Source organism: Symphalangus syndactylus, chromosome 1 (assembly GCF_028878055.3).
Source record: "Symphalangus syndactylus isolate Jambi chromosome 1, NHGRI_mSymSyn1-v2.1_pri, whole genome shotgun sequence".
In the NCBI taxonomy this organism is placed as follows: Eukaryota; Metazoa; Chordata; class Mammalia; order Primates; family Hylobatidae; genus Symphalangus; species Symphalangus syndactylus.
Genome location: NC_072423.2, coordinates 139,939,957 through 139,961,180, shown reverse-complemented (window position 1 = coordinate 139,961,180; position 21,224 = coordinate 139,939,957). Strand labels below are relative to the sequence as shown.

The window sequence follows — 21,224 nt, the reverse complement described above, 5'->3', positions numbered from 1 at the left end:
TTCAAAGACTCTTCTGCCATTTAAAGTAACACATTCACATGTTCAACAGATTGAAGCACAGAAATCATTAATGGGGTAGCATTCAGCCTACCACCGGTATAAAGATCATCAAGTTACTAGACATAATACCACTTTTTCTTCAATGCAGTTGTAGCAATTTAAGTACTGCCTCCAGTGTTTCTATGTCTTCATCAATACCTGGCATTGTCAGCTTCTCTGGAAGGCATAAAACCTGAACTAATCGCTATTACTTATAACTTAACATTTTGATGTAATTTTAAATAAACAAAAAAGTTGCAAGAATAAAATAAGGAACCGTTGTATATCACCTACATTCGCCTATTTTTAAATTTCATCCCATTTGAGACTAAGGTGCAAATGCATATGTATCTATAACCCATTGTCTGTAACCATTTTGGTATGTATTGCCTAAGAATAAAGATAATCTTTTATTCACTCACAACGCAATTATGTAAATCAGGACATTTAATATTTATTTGATATTAATTAATCCCCAATCCTATTCAAATTTTGTCAATTGCTTAATAATACCCTTTATGCTTCTTGTTCCTTGATTCAGGGCTCAATTCAGAATGACGTTGCATTTTTTTGTCATCTCTTCTTAGATTCCTTTCATTTGAAAAATTTCTTTGGTCTAATATTTTGAAAGAATACAGGCCAGTTTTTCTATAGCATTTCTTTCAGTTGGGTTTATCTAATATATCTCCATGATATTATTCAGGTTTTATATATTTGGGGCAGAAATACCTCAGAAATGATGTTATTTCCTTCTCAGTGCAGCTTATCTGGAGGCACATGATATTTTTTCCCCAAATTTAGTGATAACACATTTAGTTTATTGTTTAGGGTGGTTTTGCTAGATTTCTCCACCATAATATTATAGACACCCCAGACATATCTCGGGCTCAATTGCAGATCACCACGATAAGGTGAATAATGCAACAAAATGAGTCACACAAATGTTTTGCTTTCCAGTGTATATAAATGTTATCATTACACTATCTTAGTGTGCAATAGCACTATGCCTAAAAAACTATGTAAATATTTAAATTAAAAATTCTGTATTGATAAAGAATACTAATAATCATCTGAGCCTTCAGCAGGTCATAGTTTTTTTGGTGGTGGAGTTTCTTGCCTTGATGTTGATGCTGGCTGACTGGTCAGAATGGTGGTTATTGAAGACTGGGTGGCTGTGGCAATTTCTTAAAGTAAGACAACATTGAAGTTTACAACTTCAATTGACTCTTCCTTTCACAAAACATTTCTCTGTGGCATGTTATGCTGTTTGATAGCATTTTACCCACAGTAGAACCTCTTTCAAAATAGGAGTCAGTATCTTAACCACTGCCACTGTTTAATTAAGCAGGTTTATATAATATTCTAAGATATTCGTTGTCATTTCAACCATGTTTATAGCATATTCACCAGAAACAGATTCTAATGCAAGAGAACACTTTCTTTGCATATTTATAAGTAGTAACACCTCATCCTTTCAATATCTGTCATGAAATTGTAGCAATTCAATAGCATCTTCAGGCTTTACTTCTAATTCTACTTCTTTTGCTATTGCTTCCAGTTCTACTTCTCTTGTTATAATCACCTGCAGTGATTTCCTCCACTGAAGTTTTGAGCCCTTGAAAATATTCCGTAAGGGTTGGAAGAAACTTCTTCCAAACTACTCTTAATGTTAATATTTTGAACTCCTTTTATGAATCACAAATGTTATTTAAGGCATCTAGAATGATAAAGGCATTCCAGAATGTTTTCAATTTACTTTTCCTAGATCCATAAAGGAATCACTATCTATAGCAGCTATAGCCTTATGAAATGTATTTCTTAAATAATAAGACTTGAAAGTCAGAATTACTTCTGGACCCATGGGCTGCAGAATTGACATGTTAGTGGGCATAAATACAATAGTAATCTGCTTGTACATCTCCATCAGAACTCTTGGGTGACTATGTCCGTTGTCAATAAGCAGTAATGTTTTGAAAGGAATTTTTTTTTTTCTGAGCAGTGGTTCTCAACAATGGGTTGAAATATTTAGTAAGCCATGATGTAAACAGATGTGCTGTGATCCTGGCTTTGTTGTTTCATTTAGAGAACACAGGCAGAGTAGATATACCATAATTGTTAAGCGCCCTAGGATTTGTGAAATGGTCAATAAGCATTGGCTTCAACTTAGTCACCAGTTGCATTAGCCCCTAGAAAGACAGTCAGCCTATACTTTGAAGCTTTGCATCAAACCCAAGCATTGATTTCTTCTCTCCAGCTATGCATCATTAGATGACATCCTCTTTGAATAGAAGGCTGTTTTATCTGCATGAAAAATATCTTGTTTATTGTAATACCTTCAACAATTGTCTTATCTACATCTTCTGGACAACTTGCAGCAGCTTCTTCATCAACACTTGCTGCTTGACCTTGTACTTTTGTATTAGAGAGATGGCTTCTTTCCTTAAACATCATGAATCAATTTCTGATAGCTTCAAACTTTTCTTCTGCAACTTTCTCACCTCTCTCAGCCTTCATAGACTTGAAAAGAGTTAGGTCCTTGCTTTGGAATAGGCTTTGGCCTAAGGGAATGTTGTGTCTGGTTTGATCTGTCCGGAGCAGTAACACTTTCTTCATATCAGCAATAAGGCTGTTTTACTTTCTTATCATTTGAGTGTTTACGGGAATAGCACTTTTAATTTCCTTGAAGAATGTTTTTTCATTCACCACTTGGCTTTCTGTTTGGTGACATCTAGATGCCTAGCTTTCAGCCAATGGTGGTTTTCAACATGTCTTCCACACTAAGCTGAATTATTTTTAGCTTTTGATTTAAAGTGCAAGATGTGTGCCTTGAACTTTAACACTTGAATACTTAGATACCATTTTAGGGTTATTAACTAGCTTAATTTCAATATGGTTGTATTTCAGGGAATAGGGAGGCCCAAAAATAGGAGAGAGACAGAGAAACAGTCAGTGAAGCAGTCAGAACACCACAACATTTATTGATTAATTCTGCCGTCTCATATGGGTGCATTTCTTAGCACCCCAAAACAATTACAATAGTAACCTTGAAGATGACTGATCACAGATCACCATAACAAATATAATAATGAAAAACTTTGAAATACTGTGAGAATTACCAAAATGTACATAGAGACACAAAGTGAGTACATACTGTTGGGAGTGGTACCAATAGATTTGCCAACATAGTTGCCATAAACCTTCAATTTGTGAAAAATGCAATATCTACAAAGTACAATTTTAAAAATGAAATTCAGTAAAACGAGGTATGCCTGTTTATTTTTTTCTTTGTAATTAGTAACTAATTTGTAGGGATGTACCGTGAGATTATAGGTATTTTTTTAATGAAACTTTACTCACTAATTTTAGCATTTATGTATGAGTTTAGCACCATCAATAATTCCGTATTTACATTTTTATTTGTATGTTCCAGTTGTCCCAGATTTGGCCAGTTAGAGCCCCTTCAAACTAGCTGAACTATATTTTTAATATATCTCCATCATTCATTGAATAATCTCTTATTTTGTGGCATGAAAAGATGTTCTGGGCTCACCTTGTGCCTATGTTTGATTATTTTCTATCCATTTTATCTTGCAGTGCTTAGCCTTAAATGTGTGATGAAATAACATTATTGAGTGTCTTCGTGATTAGTATTTATTATTCAATCCTAAATTCATTGAATACTAAAGTGTGATGATGACATGAGGGAAAAGAGAGAGAAGAGAATGGCAGTGATGTGGAGAGAAAATAATGATATAAAGATGGCATTGATCAGAACTACTGTACATCTTGGAAAATGAATTTCTCTCAGTGATGTTGTCTAGGCCTTCATATAATACTAAACAGCAGAATAGTTTAGAAATACAGCAAGTAATAATTAAAAAAACAACATGAGTATAGCAATAAGAAGGCCTTCTAACCCCTTTTTTCCTCAAAAAGATGTTATATACAGTTTTGTATTTCTGAACCCTAGCACTCAAATGTTTTCTGTAGAATAGTATGTATCTTTCTATATGCAGTGTATAAAATATTAGATATAATTTAACTAAATAATTTTGCATTAAAACTCTTTCATATCTACTTGGCCTTTGTGCGTGCATGGTGTATATGTGTTTTACCCTTGCTTGTAGCTCTCTGTGCCCTCTTAAATTGTGGCATTGGTATTTTAAGTGATTGTGTTTTTATTCTTGTATAAAATATACCTGCACACACTGGCCCAGACATTTAGTCTTTGCTGTGTTTCAGTTCATATTAGTTTTCCACTGCTGGTTTAAAAAATTGCTACAAACTTAATGGCTTAAAACAACACAAATTTATTATTGTTCATTTCTGGAAGTCAGAAGTCTGAAATGGGTCTCAGCTGGTTAAACCCAACGTGTCAGCAGATCTGTGTTCCTAATGAAGGTTCTAAGGGAGAATTGATTTTCTTTCTCTTTTCTGCTCCTAGAAGTTACCCACACATTCCCTGGCCTATAGGCCCATTCCTTGATCTTCAAAATCAGCAATACCCAGCTGAGTCCTCACACTGCCATCTCTCTATTTAAGGACCTGGATAATCTCAATCAGGTCCCTAAATTAAGGTTAGCTGATAGCAAGCTTAATTCAATTTGGTACATTGTTTCATTTGCCATATAATATAATATATTCGATGCTTCTGAAGATTAGAACATGGACGTCTTTGGGGGACCATTATTCTACTTCTCACAATACCCAAGACTAATAATATTCCTGCATGGGTAGAAATTGTATTTTAATGGAGGAGACAGAAATTCAATAAACATAGACATGTGTCATAAATGTTCAAGAATAGATACATACTTGAATACAGCAAGGTTAAGTATTGAGGGCAATAAAGAGGTGACTATATTATCTCCAGTTTACAAATGAAGAATTAAGATCAGGCAGGGTTAGGCACTTTTGCCATCATTAATTTGACATTTACGTCTCTCTCTCCCACAAATCCCATGCTGTTTTCTTTTTTTAAAAAAATTCAACTTTTATTGCAGATTAAAGAGTACACATGCAGGTTGTTATGTGGGTAAATTGTGTGATGCTGAACCTTGGGGTCCCAACAATCCTATCACCCAGGCCATAAGCATAGGACCCAACAGGTGGTTCTTCAGTCCATGCTCCCCTTCCTCCCTCCCATATGATGATCCCCAGTGTCTATTTTTCTCATCTTTACAATCAAGTGCATTCAGTGTTTAGCTTCTACTTATAAGTGAGAACATGCAGTACTTGGTTTTCGGTTCTTGTGTTAGGTTGTTTAGGATAATGGTCTCCAGCTCCATCATGTTTCTGCAAAGGACATGATTTTGTTGTTTTATATGGCTACATAGTATTCCATGGTGTATATGTATGACATCTTCTTTATTCAACCTACTGCTGATGGGCATTTAGGTTGATTCCATGTTTTTGCTCTTGGGAATAGTGCTACAGTGAGCATACAGGTGCATATGTCTTTAAGATAGAATGAATTATTTTCATTTGGGTACATACCCAGAAGTGGGATTGTTGGCTCAAATGACAATTCTATTTTTAAGTTCTGTGAGATATTTCCAAATTGCTCTCCACAGTGGCTAAACTCGTTTTCATTCCCACGCTCAATGTATAAGCATTCTCTTTCCTCTGCAGTATCACACACCTGTTGTGTCTTGACTTTTTAATAATAGCCATTCTGACTGGTGTGAGGTGGTATCTCACTGTGGTTTTGATTTGCATTTCTCTAATGATTAGGGATGTTGAACATTTTTTCATATGTTTGTTGGCAAGCTGTATGTATTCTTTTGAGAAGCACCTGTTTATGTCCTTTGCCCATTTTCTAATTGGATTGTTTGTTTTTTGCTTGTTGATTTAAGTGCATTGTAGATTCAGGCTATTAGATCGTGTCACATTCATAGTGTGCAAATATTTTCTTCCATTCTGTAGGCTGTCTGTTTACTCTGTTAGCAATTTATTTTGCTGTGCAGGAGCTCTTTAGTTTAATTAGATCCCACTTGTCAATTTTTGGTTTTGTTGCAATTACTTTTCGAGATTTAGCCATAACTTCTTTGCCAAACCCTATGTTGAGAAGGGTATTTCCTAGGTTTTCATCTAACATTTTTATAGTGTTAGGTTTTACATTTAAATCTTTAATCCATCTTCAGATAATTTTTATAGATAGTGAAAAGTAGAGGTCCATTTCCATTCTTCCAAACAGCATTTATTGAATAGGAAGTACTTTTCCCATTGCTTTTTTTATTGTTGATTTTGCGAAAGATCAGAAGGTTTTAGGCATGCAGGTTTATTTCTGGGTTCTCTATTCTGTTCCACTGTTCTATGTGTCTATGTTTGTACCAGTACTATACTATTTTTATTACTGTAGCCTTGTAATATAGTTTGGAGTCAAGTAGTATGATGTCTCCAGCTTCGTTCTTTTTGTTTAGGATTACTTTGGCTATTCGGGCACTTTTTTGGTTCCCAGTGACTTTCAGAATAGATTTTTCTAATTCTGTGAAAAATGACATTGGTCTTTTAATAGGAATAGCATTGATCTATAAATTGCTATGGGCAGTATGACCATTTTAACTATATCGACTCTTCTATTCCATGTGCATGGAATATTTTCTGTTTATTTGTGTTGGCTCTGATACCTTTCAATAGTGTTTTGCAGTTCTCCTTGTAGACGTCATTCACCTCCTTGGTTAGATGGATTCCTGTGTATTTAATTTACTTTGTAGCTATTATAAATGAGATTGTGTTCCAGATTTGTTTGTCAGCTAGAGTGCTATTGGTGTATAACAATGCTACTGATTTTTGTACATGATTTTATATCCTGAAACTTAATTTGCTTATCAATGTCAGGGGCTTCATGCTCTTTTCATGATGCAGATCTGTTTCATTATCTCTCCAGTTCTCAGGTGAAGATAGTAATGAGTCTACTCATGTTATTCATAATTGTATCTCATAACAAAACCTCAATAATAATTTTCTGTTGGTGTTATACTTCTAAGCCATTCTCATCTCATATTTTTATTTTAAGCACAGAGCCAATAGAATAAAATAATTTTCTTGAGATATATACTCGTAAATCTCCTTTGAAAAAATTTCTGAAGTCAAACCCGTAGAAGTATGTATATCTTATCACATTTCCCATATTTTTCCATGAATTTCTTGAATGCCCTATGAAGGTGGGCCAGAGCCATGGATAAAATATCAGTAAGTAATGGATGTCACCTCTAAGAAAATAAGCAAGGCAGGCTGGGCATGGTGGCTCATGCCTGTAATCCCAGCACTTTGGGAGGCCTGAGGCGGGTGGATCATGAGGTCAGGAGATCGAGACTATCCTGGCCCACACTATGAAACCCTGTCTCTACTAAAAATACAAAAAAATTAGCCAGGCGTGGTGGTGGTTGCCTGTAGTCCCAGCTGCTCGGGAGGCTGAGGCAGGAGAATGGCGTGAACCCGGGAGGCAGACGAGCTTGCAGTGAGCCGAGATTGCACCACTGCACTCCAGCCTGGGCTACAGAGCGAGGCACTGTCTAAAAAAAAAAAAAAAAGAAAGAAAAGAAAATAAGCAAGGCAAAGATATTCAAAAATTGTGATCAGTGGCTGATATAGTCCTAAGAGTTAGTTTTTAATAACTTTCTTTCTCCATTTCTTTAAAATGAAGAATAATACTCAAGAAGCAATTTACATAGTTTTCTTTGTGGTAAATTATTTTCTTCATTTTCTTGCTATTGCTACTTGAGTCATTCTACTGTTTGAAAGTAAAGTTCAGTGAATTCTTATCATCACAGCCCTGTCATCAAATTCAAGGCTCTTCACAATCTGCTCCCAGTCTGTTATTTCACCTTCATTTTTTATCATTATATATTCTATTGTAGACTACATTATATTGCATCATAAATGTTTCCAGCTTCCAATAAAGTTTTTGAATCCACAGTTATCTATGAGTATGAGTTCCATAAAAACAGAGATTGTGATACTTTTTTTTTTTTTTTTGAGATGGAGTCTCGCTCTGTCACCCACGCTGGAGTGCAGTGGTGCAATCTCGGCTCACTGCAAGCTCCGCCTCCTGGGTTTATGCCATTCTCTTGCCTCAGCCTCCCCAGTAGCTGGGACTACAGGCGCCCACCACCACGCCCGGCTAATTGTTTGTATTTTTAGTAGAGACGGGGATTCGCCGTGTTAGCCAAGATAGTCTCAATCTCCTGACCTCGTGATCTGCCCGCCTCGGCCTCCCAAAGTGCTGGGATTACAGGCGTGAGCCACTGCGCCGGGCTGTAATACTTATTTTTGTAGCATTGATACTTAGCACAAAGTCATTAACATAACAGAGATTCAACAGAAAAAATATGACTGAAAGGCTGAATGAATAAATTATTGATACCTTATCAGAGCATTTTGACTGCTCACTAGTTCTGTTATTGTTTCTTAGATATGTAACTGCATTTATCTCTATTCAAAATATGGAACACTTGCTTTATTTTTAGTATTGAATTAACACAGGTATTTCTTATTTTTTAGATTCAAAGAGTTAGCTGGACTATGTCTCAAGGTGGATGACTCTATGGAAACTTTGAGCTGTATGTAACGACCTTCTGATCATCCATTTACCTTGCTTTGGTACGTTAGGACTTTAACAGAAACTGCCTAATGTGCAGGTAAGTCAGCAAGAAATGAAATATGGGTCATTATTGAGTGGTACCAATTGAGCAGAGCAGCCAAATGTAAATCATTGAGAAATGGGGATGGTTCATCCTGTTTTGCAATTTGAAGCAAGTCTAAAGACTTCATGTGGCAGAGAGGTCCCAGAGGTCACTTTGAAAAGCTGAGCAGCAAATTTCTCTCCTGTAAGGGTCCATCTGATACTAACAACTCCAATCTCTACCAAGTGGAAGCACAGACTTTATTTTTCCCTATGCTCTCTAATTGTCTAACAATAACCTTCATGTACATATGTTATACTATGTGACTTTCAGTTTGTCACTTGGCTTTTCCAAACCTCACTTAATTCATAAGACAAAAATTACAGCTACTCTGGTACTTGGCATGATTCTCTTTTAGCACTGTATAAACTATGCAACAGAACTTGGATACCAGTATCTCAGTGTCCTTTGGCCAACATCCAACTTCTAGTATCTAAAGCTGTGCACCTGAGGGATCTTTTTGCTGGAACTGTGGAAGATTCCATTGCCTGTATGTGCGTATGCACACACTGAACAGGGGGAGTGCTGAGGAACTAACACTTCCGTGAGCAATTATCCACCAATCGTTCTCCAATGATTTGTATATAAATATTCCAGTTTCCTTATACTTCAAGTTGGATAATTATGGTGCGTGGTTTTTATGAATTGTGCTTTCAAGCTTGGTGATCAATTTCCAGAGTTTCCAAGCAGGATCTAGCTCAAGTTATGTACCATGTTAGTTGGTATATTAGCCCATTCTTATGCTGCTAATAAGAACATACCCAAGACTGAGTAATTCATAAAGAAAAAGAGGTTTAATGGACTCACAGCTCCATGTGGATGCGGAGGCCTCACAGTCATGGCAGAAGGTGAAGGAGGAGCAAAGGTATATCTTACATGGTCGCAGGCAAGAAAGAGTGCAGAGCGAAGGGCAGGGGAAACACCTTATAAAACCATCCGATCTCATGAGATCTAATTCACTATCATGAGAACAGGATGGGGAAAACCACCCCCATAATTCAATTATCTCCACCTGGTCCCTTCCACAACATGTGAGGATTATGGGAACTACAATTCAAGATGAGATTTGGGGAGGGACATAGCCAAAGCACATCACTTGGCTTAGTAGCTCACCTTTTGTTGGCTGTCTTCCTTCCTTTTTATCACATCTCTACCTGTGTTATCTGAATTTACCAAACATACCATTTACTTTTAAATCGTGGTTTCAATTTCCATAAAGCCTAAGTAAGAGAGCCTGTACACTGTGAAAAGCCACACGCGTGAGGAGTGATATTATTATTAATTTTAAAATTAGTAATATTTTGATGAATTTAATATTTATCAACTTAAGAATACCTTTGATAAAGAAGAAACTTAAAAGGTTTTTCTTTGGCTTGGGGTTTTTCGTTAAATATAAGGAAGAGGTATGTGAAGAGATCTAGTGATAGGCAGGGTAGAAAGTAGGGCAAGGGAAGAGTCTAGCTGAGCCCAAACATTTGGCCTAGAGACTTCTAGTTCCAAAAGGGCAGCATAGTTGCAAGCTGACTTCATCTATGAAGCCAGAAAACCAAAAGTAAATATGCTGCACCAAGATTATCTCCAGCAATACTTCAGAACTCAAACATGAGAATAAGTTAGTTCCTGAGGACACGGATAAGTGAAAGAACCACAAGCAGGTGGACACTTGTCCATACCTCCACACATAGGAAGCATTATGAGTGCCTGTATTAGTCTGTTTTCACACTGCTATAAAGATACTACTGGAGACTGAGTAATTTATGAAGAAAAGAGGTTTAATTGAGTCACAGTTCTGCATAGCTGGGGAGGCCTCAGGAAATTTATAATCATGGAGGAAGGTGAAGGGGAAGCAAGGTAGTAGGAGAGAGAGTGAGGAGGGAACTGCCAAACACTTAATCTATCACTATCATGAGAACAGCATCAGGGAAACTGTCCCCATGATCCAGTCACCTCTCACCAGGTCCCTCCCTCAACATGTGGGGATTACAATTCGAGGTGAGATTTTGGTGGGGACAAAGAGCCAAACCATATCAGTTTCTGAAGGGAGAAATGCCCCTAAGGACAGACAGAGATAAAGGATTGGATTTTAGCTAAAGTAAGAAAAAAGGAGAGAAGATTCAAATAAATAAAATCAGAAACAAAAAGAGTATGTAACAGCTAAGACCACAAAAATACAAAGAATTATTAGAAACTATTATGAACAACTATATATCAACAAATGGAAATACTTAGAGGAAATGGATAAATTCTTGGACACATACAACCTACCAAGATTTAACCGTGAAGAAATAGAAAACCTGAACAAACCAATAACAAGTAATGAGATTGAAGCAGTAATAAAAAGTCTCACATCCAAGAAAAGCCCACGACCTGATGGCTTTCCTACTGAATTCCACCAAACATTTAAAGAAGAACTAATGCCAATTCCATTCAAGCTCTTCAGAAAAATTGAAGGGGAGGGAATACTTCCAAAATCATTCTATGAAGCCAGATTACCCTGATACCAAAACCAGACAAGGACACACACACACACACAAAAGAAACTACATGCCAATATAACTGATGAACACAGGTGCAAACATCCTCAACAAAACACTAATAAACCAAATTCAACAGCATATTAAAAAGCTCATTCACCGTGATCAAGTGAGATTCTTCTCAGGGATGCAAGAATGGTTCAGGATATGCAAATCACTAAACATGATACATCACAAGAACAGAAATCATATGATCATTTTAACAGATGCTGAAAAAGCATTCAATAAAATTCAGCATCCCTTTGTGATAAAAACCCTCAATCAACTAAGTATAGAAAGAACATACTCAAATCAATAAAAGTCATATATAACAAACCCACAGTCAACATTATACCCAATAGGAAAAAAAATGAAAGTGTTTCCTCAATTATCTGGAACAAGGCAAGGATTCCCACTTTTACTGCTTTTATTCAACATAGTACTGGAAGTCTTGGCTAGAACAATTAGGCAAAAGGAAGCAATAAGGCATCCAAATTGTAGAGGAAGAAGTCAAATTAGCTTTCTATGCAAACAACATAATATTATAGTGTGAAAAGCTAGACTCCACTAAAATACTCTTAGAATTGATACATTAATTTGATATTACAGGATACAAAATCAACATACAGACATCAGTAGCATTTATATATACCACCAGCAAACAATGTGAAAAAAAAAAGCAAGAAAGCAGTCTCATGTACAACAGCTACAAAGAATATAAAATGTATAGGAATCAATTTAACCAAAAAGTAAAAGGTCTATAGAAGGAAAACTATAAAACACTGATGAAAGAAATTGAAGAAATCACACAAAAAAATGAAAGAATGTTCCATGCTTGTGGATTGGAAGAATTAATATTGTTAAAATGACAATAGTACCCAAAGCAATTACAGATTCAATGCAATCCCTATCAAAACACCAATGACACTATTCCCAGAAAGAGAAAAAGTAATGCTAAAATTTATATGGGCCCACAAAATACCCCAGAGTGCCAAAGCAATCCTAAGGAAAAAACAAAGCTGGAGGCATCACACTACACCTAACTTCAAAATATACTAAAATGCTATAGTCACCAAATCAGCATGGTACTGGAATAAAAATACACACATAGACCAGTGGAACAGAATATAAATGCACGCATTTAGAGCCAACTCGTTTTCAACAAAGGCACCAAGAACATACAATGGGGAAAGGACATTCTTTTCAATAAATGATGTTAAGAAAACTAGATAACCGAATAAGAAAAAATGAAACTATATCACTATCTCTCACGAAATACAAAAATCACATCAAAATGGATTAAAGAATTAAATCTAAGACCTCAAACTGTGAAAGTACTAGAAAAAAACTTTGGGGGAGTGTTCCAGGACATTGGTCTGATCAAAGATTATTTTGTGTAAGACCTGAAAAACACAGACAACAAAAACAAAAATAAACAAATGAAATTACATTCAGCTAAAAATCTGCGCAGCAAAGGAAACAATCAACAAACTGAAGAGAAAACCCACAGAATGGGAGATAGTCTTTAGAAATTAGCCATCTAACAAGGTATTAATAACCAGAATATATAAGGAGCTCAAACAACTAAATAACAAAAAAGTAAGTAATCCAATTGAAAAATGAGCAAAAGATGTGAATAAACAGTTCTCAAAATAAGATATATAAATGGCCACATATGAAGAAATGCTCAGCGTCACTAAGCATAAGAGGAATGCAAGTCAAAATCACAATGAGGTATCTTCCCGCTTAGTTAGAATGCCTTTTTATCAAAAAGGCAGAGGATAACAGATGCTGGTGAGGACACGGAGAAAGGGGAATTAATATCATACACTGTTGGTGGGAATGTAAAATGGTACAGCTACTATGGAAAACAGTGTAGATGTTCCTCAAAAAAATTAAAACTTAACAAAAAAATCTAAAAATAGTTTTATAATACAATGCAGAAATTTCACTACTGGGTGTATATCCAAGAGAAGGGAAATCACTATATCAAAGAGGTATCTGCACTCCCATGTTTAGCACTATTCACAATAGCCAAAATATGGAATCTACCTAAGTATCCATTAATGGCTGAGTGGATAAAGATAATCTGGTGTATATACACACAATGGAATATTATTCAGGTATAAAAAATAATATTCTGTTATTTGCAGCAATGTGGATGGAAATGGAGATCGCTAGTTAAGTGGAATAATCTAAGCACATTCCCACTTGTACGTGGGAGCTAAAAAAGTGGATCTCTAGAAGACAAAGAGTAGGTTGGTGGTTACCATAGTCTGAGAAAGGCAAAGGGGAGATGAAGAGATGTTGATTAATAGGTATAAATATGCACTGAGAAAAAATAAGACCTGGCATAGGATAGATTAGTAGGATAAATAGTATTATTTAATTATATATTTGAAAACAACTAGAAAAGAATAATTCCAATGTTCCTGGCATAAATAAAAGATAAACATTTAAGGTAAAAGATTTTTCAATTACCTTGTTTTGACTGTATGAATGTATCAAATTATCACATGTACTGCGGAAATGTGTACAGGTGTGGTATATAAATAAAACATAAATAAATATTTTTTAACAAAGGATTTGGCCTAAGGGCAGATCATTAGACTTCAGATGAGAAAAACATTTTTCAAACCCAGTATGATCTCTTGTTCATTAATATAACCGAGACAAAGAAAGGAAAGTTAGCAAATTGTATTTCAGGCACATTCCTATGTGTGAACACACCCAGAGCATAAAACCTTAACTCTGAAACAGACCTTATCAACTCATACCAAATTACCTTTGTAACCTGTTCTTCTGACATTTCTGACCGACTGATTTTCAAAATTGTTTCAGAAGAACAATTTGAGAAGGAAAATAATGATACTGTTAGATTATTACCCATAAAATAAAACAGGAAGCCATGAGTTACTATTGATTAAATAGTTTAAATAAAAATAAATAGTAGGTTACAGACGGGTCTTCCTTAAAGTAGAATTCCAACTAATAAATCTAGAAGAAATGAAAGAAATGGAATAATTGTTTCAGCCAAGAGTTGACTATAGATGTTAGGCAAAGGCCTTATGAGAAAAAAAGATCTTTTTACAGTTTTTAAGTATCTGCCTGTATGTTACTTATTAATCATAAACCAAAATGTAGTAACTTTTAAAGTGGAGAGACTTTTAGGCATCACCTTAACTTCACCAATAATGAAACATACAGATATCTCGAGCCTGGGACAGGCTGGATGTGCTGAAAAGGCACAACATTGCTTCTGTGGTACTCTTAAAAAATGCATAATCATAAGAAAACATCAAACTAAGTCAAACTGAGAAACATTTTTACATATTACCTCTCCAGTAGTCTTTAAAAGTGTCAAGGTTATGAAAGACAAATGGTCAACAGAGGAACCCTTCCAGATTGAACAAAAGTAAGAAGCCATAATAACAAAATGCATCCTCTGACCCTGCATTGGATCCTGGGTCACTACAAGGACATTTATTGGTCAGTTGGAGAAATTGGTCTGTAGATTTAAGTATTATTATTGTATCAAGGTTAATCCCTGATTTTTCAATGTACTGTAGTTATATAAGATGTTAACACATGGAGAATCTGGATAAAGGGTATAAGGAATTCTTTGTACTATTTTTGCAATTCTTTTAATGTCTAAAATTGTTTCAAAAATACAATTTAAAAAATAATTTAAGAAAACTTCTAAAATAGACAGACTCCTCAGGGAGATCCATACGTTCCTAAAAAATAACTCAACCTCAAATTTCAAAACAAGGCACCAAAATTTAGAAATCACATAATATTTAAGAGAAATTGTCTCCTTAAAATATTGTTATATTTTTATAAGCTTCTTTAAAGCATACAATAGTTTGTAGAAAATCATGTTTGACAAGGACTTATAAAACCAGTTTCTCTCTAACTCTACGACCTGAGTACATTTCATCGAATGTCTCTGCATTTCCATTTTCTTCTCTGAAAAAAAGATAAAGATAAAAATCATCTGTACCCTGAGATGTCACAAGTTAACATGAACAAAGACAATCAAAACAGTTGTAATGAAAATCCTATAAAACAGCTCTTTCTATCTTCTGTTTACTCAGGTTCAACATCCCATTCTGAATGAGTAAAAGACAAGGTCTAGTATTTTTCTTTAAAGATGAATTATTTTGAAATATGATTACATGTTCAATATGTTTGTTTCTATTGAGGCTGAACTTTTTTAACCTCAAAACTTTCTCTTTTCTCAAGAGGTTGCCTTTTAATTATGTCCCCTCTTGATCTAAGGTCTTTCTTATTTGTTTAAATGTTATTGTTTGGACCTGTATTGATTGCTCCTGTTCAATTGCAGGGTTAGCATTTGCTTAGATCTAGAATGAATTTTTCTTCCTGTTGCCTTGAGGACATTCGTTGGAAACATCATGTTGTGCATGATGGAGGTTCTCCTGATGGAAAGGTTCACAACAAAGAACAAATTAATTTTTTGTAACAATCAATGGCATGATCCAACACATTTTCCTATTCCCTTTACTTTTCTATTCTTTTGGTCTTCCAGCTTCCTGATTCCTTTCATGTAGAAAGTGGACTGTAGTTTATTTTAAAAGAAATACTATGACTGTCTCCTTGTGTTAATTAAAACAGGGACTTTAGCTCATCTAGAATCCTAATCTGGTAAACAGAAAACATAAAGAATCAAGGGGGACCTATCTTTCCTGAAGCAAAGAGAAATGGTTCCTCCTAGCTGTAAGACAGATTTGTATTCCAGTCAACTCCTTTACTCTTATTTACACACACACACACACACATCATACATGCATGTTTGAGATTTGTTTTGCTGTGTTGTGATTTTCACAATAAAGGTTATATAATGAATCCACATGGAATAACCAAATTATTTGTGGGTTTATCCTACACTAACTTTTTGGTTGTTATTAATCTTGTTTAGCACCTTCCTTTATAGTGCATAAAGATTGTAGAAATAAAATATAGCATTATTATGACATTGTTCTGCATTTGATACAACACAAGGGCAGCCAAGCTGAACTGCCATGGCCAATTTACCCAACTTAGTTTGTCGGAATGGGTTTGCATGTTGAAAATGGTATACTCAACTCGGAAAGGTATATTTCCCGCCAAAATACATATTTGGAATCCCCATGCATTACTAATTATGTGCCAAGTGATATTCTCCCTAAATTGCTATAAGAAAATCAAATGACCCATGGTTCTGATGAATTTTGGGTGGAAGGAACTCTACATTGAAAGCATAAAGTCTATCCTCTTACTATAACAAGGGAAAGAGGTTTCTATCTTCAGTGCTCTCTGGAAGTTCTTGAATTGCAGTAGTCAAAAGGACACATCATTATTTCATATACATTAACCAATGACTACAAAACCTTAGGATATTTTATATTTTAAATTAATATGCATTAGGATGACACAGTAGGGGTAACACTTGTTGCTTGGAAATACAGCTTATGATTTTAAAGTTTCCTATTTTTTCCCCAAAGAACTAATATCATACTAAAAACACAGTAAATACCTCTTTCAAATACATATTTCTAGAAAAAGCTCGTATGTCTTGATAGAACCTGTCAAGGGAAATAAGAGAAATGGAGAAGAGGAATTACAAGGAAAAAAATGAACATGGGGAGTCTGAAAATCTGTTCAATTTAGCCATCAGGAGCTTCTTATTTACTTTGGGCCAAGAAATTGTCTTACATTTTATTTGAATGAGAAACTAGAATAATTCTTTCTTTACTTATAAATATTCTGAGAGTGTAGGTTATTTGTGTAATGATCTTCACTAAGATCCTCTCAATATTTCTTTCTGCTTGATTTTCACATATGTGTGCTAACATTATCATAGGAAGTTCTACTAAATTAAAATATTGTTACAGCTAAATGTTACAGGTGTTACATTATAATTCATGATAAAAGGTTATTCATTAGTTGAAGGTTCTGTTAGCATAATCTTCCTGCCTTCTTGACTAGGAAGTAACAGTGTTTTTTGGCTCTATAATAATGACCTTGTTCATTTTCCTAACGCTTGCCCTGAAAAAAAATGTAAAGAACGTAGTGACAATATTTTCTCCCACCTAGTTAAATAAAAAGAGGAAGGAAGAACAGTGTAATTGAAAAACCTACAATTGCAGAATTAGAAAAACTGGGTTTCAGATCCATCTTCTGTTCCTATACATCATTCAGAAAGTGATTTCTTATTTCTGAACCTGTTTTCTTTAACTGTAAGATGGGGATAATAACAATTGAAACTGTCTTCTAAGGATGTTGTGAGACTCAAATGTGATTGTGTATGTGATCATATATGTGTACATTTTAAAGTGTAGGGTATTATTAACATTATATTTCTGCAATGATTTAAACATTGGCTTGTGAGAATATATCCCGCATCCCCTCAAAAGCACTAGCAACTGTGGGGCTTTATAGGGTTGTTTAGATATGCTCATGCAACTTACGATGCAAATATTAATCTTTAAATGATCACTAATTACATTAATATTGAAAGTCATTTTGAAAGAAGGAAAATACTATTACTGTTACATGGTGAGTAAGTATATGTAAACCTATCCTCAAAGGCCAAGGGATCTGAGATATTTAGTTTCTCAGAGAGAAATTATTGAATAGGGACTTATGTACAGAAGCAATGTATTGGGTGGTTGTGAAACAGCAGATCTTTACACCTACCCTCTAGAAAGTATCTTTTATATAGCAAACCTTTATGGTAAAGACATGTGAAGCTGGTTACTTATAGGACTTTCTTACTGAAAACTTGTGACCACTGGTGATGTTAGATATGCATCTTTATGGGGAGTTATCTATGCTACACGCATTGCTGAAAGACCTTGCTGCAGAACACCTTGGTATGCTTGAGTCAGATACCAGTCATTATGGCGGCTTTGCTTCAAGACGGCATCAGTGTGTCCATGCAACAGTCTGTTTTCCTCCATTCCACTCCTCAGAACTGATCCTTACAATCCCATATGCCCACCTCTTCTGGGATAGTCCCTGGGCCTAGAGGGAGGTTTCTTGATACTTCATGGCTTCAGCAGTAGTGCATTGTCTCCATTGGAGACAGATGCCACAGCAATAGTAAAGGCAAAGACAAGACAGTAAGCAACATATAAATATAACACCTAAACCAAGAAGCGGCTTCTGCCACTAGGTATCCCAGGAAGCAAACCAAACCAGCTATGAAACCAATCAAAGTGGAGGTTCAGTCTGAGAGATCAGTTATTTGGGTATTCATATCAGTCACTAATTTAGTGATATATGACTCATCAGGAATATAAGCACAGCATTCAGTTTTTATGATCGTACAAGTCCCTCCTTGTGCAGTAGTATGCCTAAAACCGTGCAATTTTGTAGGACAGCCTTTCTCATAAGAGGGACTTCCATGTTTAAAAGAGAGATTCCCATGTGGCTATTGTTCAAAGCTTTCTTTGTATAATTGTGTTACAGATTCCACATGCCAAATAACATCTTTAATGTCCAGTTGAGGAAGAAAAATAGAGGTCAAATGATCAGACCAAAAATAAATGGGGCCCAGTGGTATTTCAAATAAGGCAGATTTGCAGGCTTTGTAAGGGTGTGAACTATTTGATCTTGTGCCCATGTGTAACCAAAAGGACATCTTTTTAATCATCTGGGGTGTAACCAAGGCCATAAGTTGGTGCCATACATCCAGGAAGTTTCATTTTGAGCCAACCAATAAATTCCTGGATGCAGTGCCCATTCTACATCATACGAGTCATTCCCTCATATATTTTATTATGTGAACATTTATCTCTTGGTATCCATGCCATATTCCTCATGCTATTTGGTAAAGCATTTTTAGAATGATTCTTTTGTTCCTAGAATAGACAGGTGAATTTACTAGAGTATTGCCAGTTGGAGAGTGAGTGAGCTGGTGTTATTGACAGAGAAACTCTTCCTGTGTCCTCTGTCAGAAAGCGTAGTATTAATGGGCCATTGGGTTATTTTATCTCTCATCATACTTGTATTCAATACCTTCATGCAATTTGGGGAAGCAGTAATATATTCGTGATATTCTATCTAATCTCATCCTTGGAAGGGAGATAACCACCACAGCAGGCCAGAAACGTGGGCAAGTGGCATAAGGCCACACATGCAACAAGTGTTTTCTGTAAGCCGATGGAATAGTCTTGGGTCCATTGTAGGAAAAGATTGGCGTCAAAGGTGGCAGCTGGTGATGGCAGCAACAAAACATAATAACTTAAGTTTAAAAGAAAGAAAAACGGGGTTCTTGCAAGGGAAGTTCTCCAGTTGATCCATCAGATGACACCAGTTGATTCATCTACAGCAGTTACTAAAAAAGCAGTTCTTGACTTTTGTAAGAGGGTTGTATACCAAATATGTTGCCCAGGGCATCGTGGGACAGCGGTGGTTGTCAAAGTAATTTGGTTGGGAGTACAGCATATTAGAGATGCCACCACCATGCCATGTGTTTCTCCTGACCATTTATAGTGGGTGATTGTGGGTCCAGTATTAATAGGATCAACAGGTACCATTCTAACTCTTCAGGGTATTCCCCAGTCTCCAGCAGGAAATAGCCTATCCAGCCTGAAGATATTTGCCATCCCAAGTCCCAGTGGAGTCTTCCCTTTCCTGGTAGTATGTCCATTGGTGTTTTCATGTGCAAAACATGCTGATTGTCAGGTCTGGGAGCAAAGTAGTTGTCTCAGTTACCTATGTGCAAACAGTGGTAGACTTTAGGGACAGTTGTTTCAACCTGTCATTTGGGGCATGTGTCCCCAGTTTGGCTGAATTTAAAGAAATAAAGGCTGCAGGTAACACATTCATCCACCTATGCAATGTAGGTTCCCCCAGTAAAGTTTGAATTTGTTTTTTTAGCAGACCATGTTTTTTTCCTTTCAGTTAATCCCACTGCTTGGTGGTTATATAGGAGAGGAAAATGCCATGCTGTATTGTGTTCCCTGGCCCAGTCCTGCACATCGTGTCTAGCAAAATTGACTCCTTGGTCACTGTCAATGTGCTGAGGATATCTATACGTAGTACTTGGAGCCTCTGAACCCTTAGTAGTACGGGCTTGATTAGCGTACTTACAAGGAAACCTTGCAGCAGTCCAATAGCAGTGTCCATGCAGGTTAACACATATTTCTTTTCTTGGCTTACAAGGAGATGTTCTATATAATCCACTTGCCAATCTGTTACAATGTAAAAAACCTATAAATGTGTCCTGCTCGATATAGTATATGTCATGGACACAAACAAGATATAATAAACAGTAACAGCTGTTAAGAGATCACTATAATTTAAGGGCAATCCTCCAGGCTTGGCTATCTCCCAGACTACTCTTGCACTTCTAAGACCACTTTTGTTAGGTACCCAGGTTGCTAGTTCAGTGGCCTGGACTGGCACAATGCTCCTAATTTTTTAAGGGTATCAGCTTTCTATATTTTCTGGAACTGAATCTTTGTGTGTGACCACATGATATACAGTTAAATCAGCTGCAGGGTGTTGCTCCTTCTTGCATATGTCTTGCCACATGTTCATGCCTGATATGGGTTTGTGCATAATCATCCACTTTTCTAATTCCCACTGGGCTAGCCACGTAAGCAATCAGTGCAAAGGGCTAGGGGCTAGGGCTCGTGTCTGATTACCAACCAAGAAACTCACAACTCAGCCCACTGACAACTCTAATGTGTACCTATATCAAACCATATTGTATCAGTTTGTGATTGTAAAGCAACAGTGGTTCAAGTATAGGAAGTTCCCCTGCTAGAAGCATCTGTGTTGTCCAGCATAATACTCTTTCTCCTACTGCGTCAGGCACTGGAATAGAAGGGGGTAAAGGAGTGTCCTTTGGTTACTCATCTATAACAGGGCCTAATATAGCAAGCAATTCTAGGCCTAATGGGCTAATTGCCAGATGTTTTGTTGTTGCAAATAGACAGGTTATTTATTCAAAGAAAATGTTTGGACTATAGCA

At 36.0% G+C, this 21,224-nt stretch overlaps 1 long non-coding RNA gene across 1 annotated transcript in view; it reads left to right on the top strand.

Moving 5' to 3' along the window:
• Positions 1-21,224, top strand: part of LOC134736363 (uncharacterized) — a 136,338-nt gene that overhangs the window by 9,494 nt on the left and 105,620 nt on the right. The window contains exon 2 of the long non-coding RNA XR_010120340.1: positions 8,545-8,681. This is a non-coding gene — a long non-coding RNA (uncharacterized lncRNA). The remainder of the gene's footprint in view (positions 1-8,544; positions 8,682-21,224) is intronic.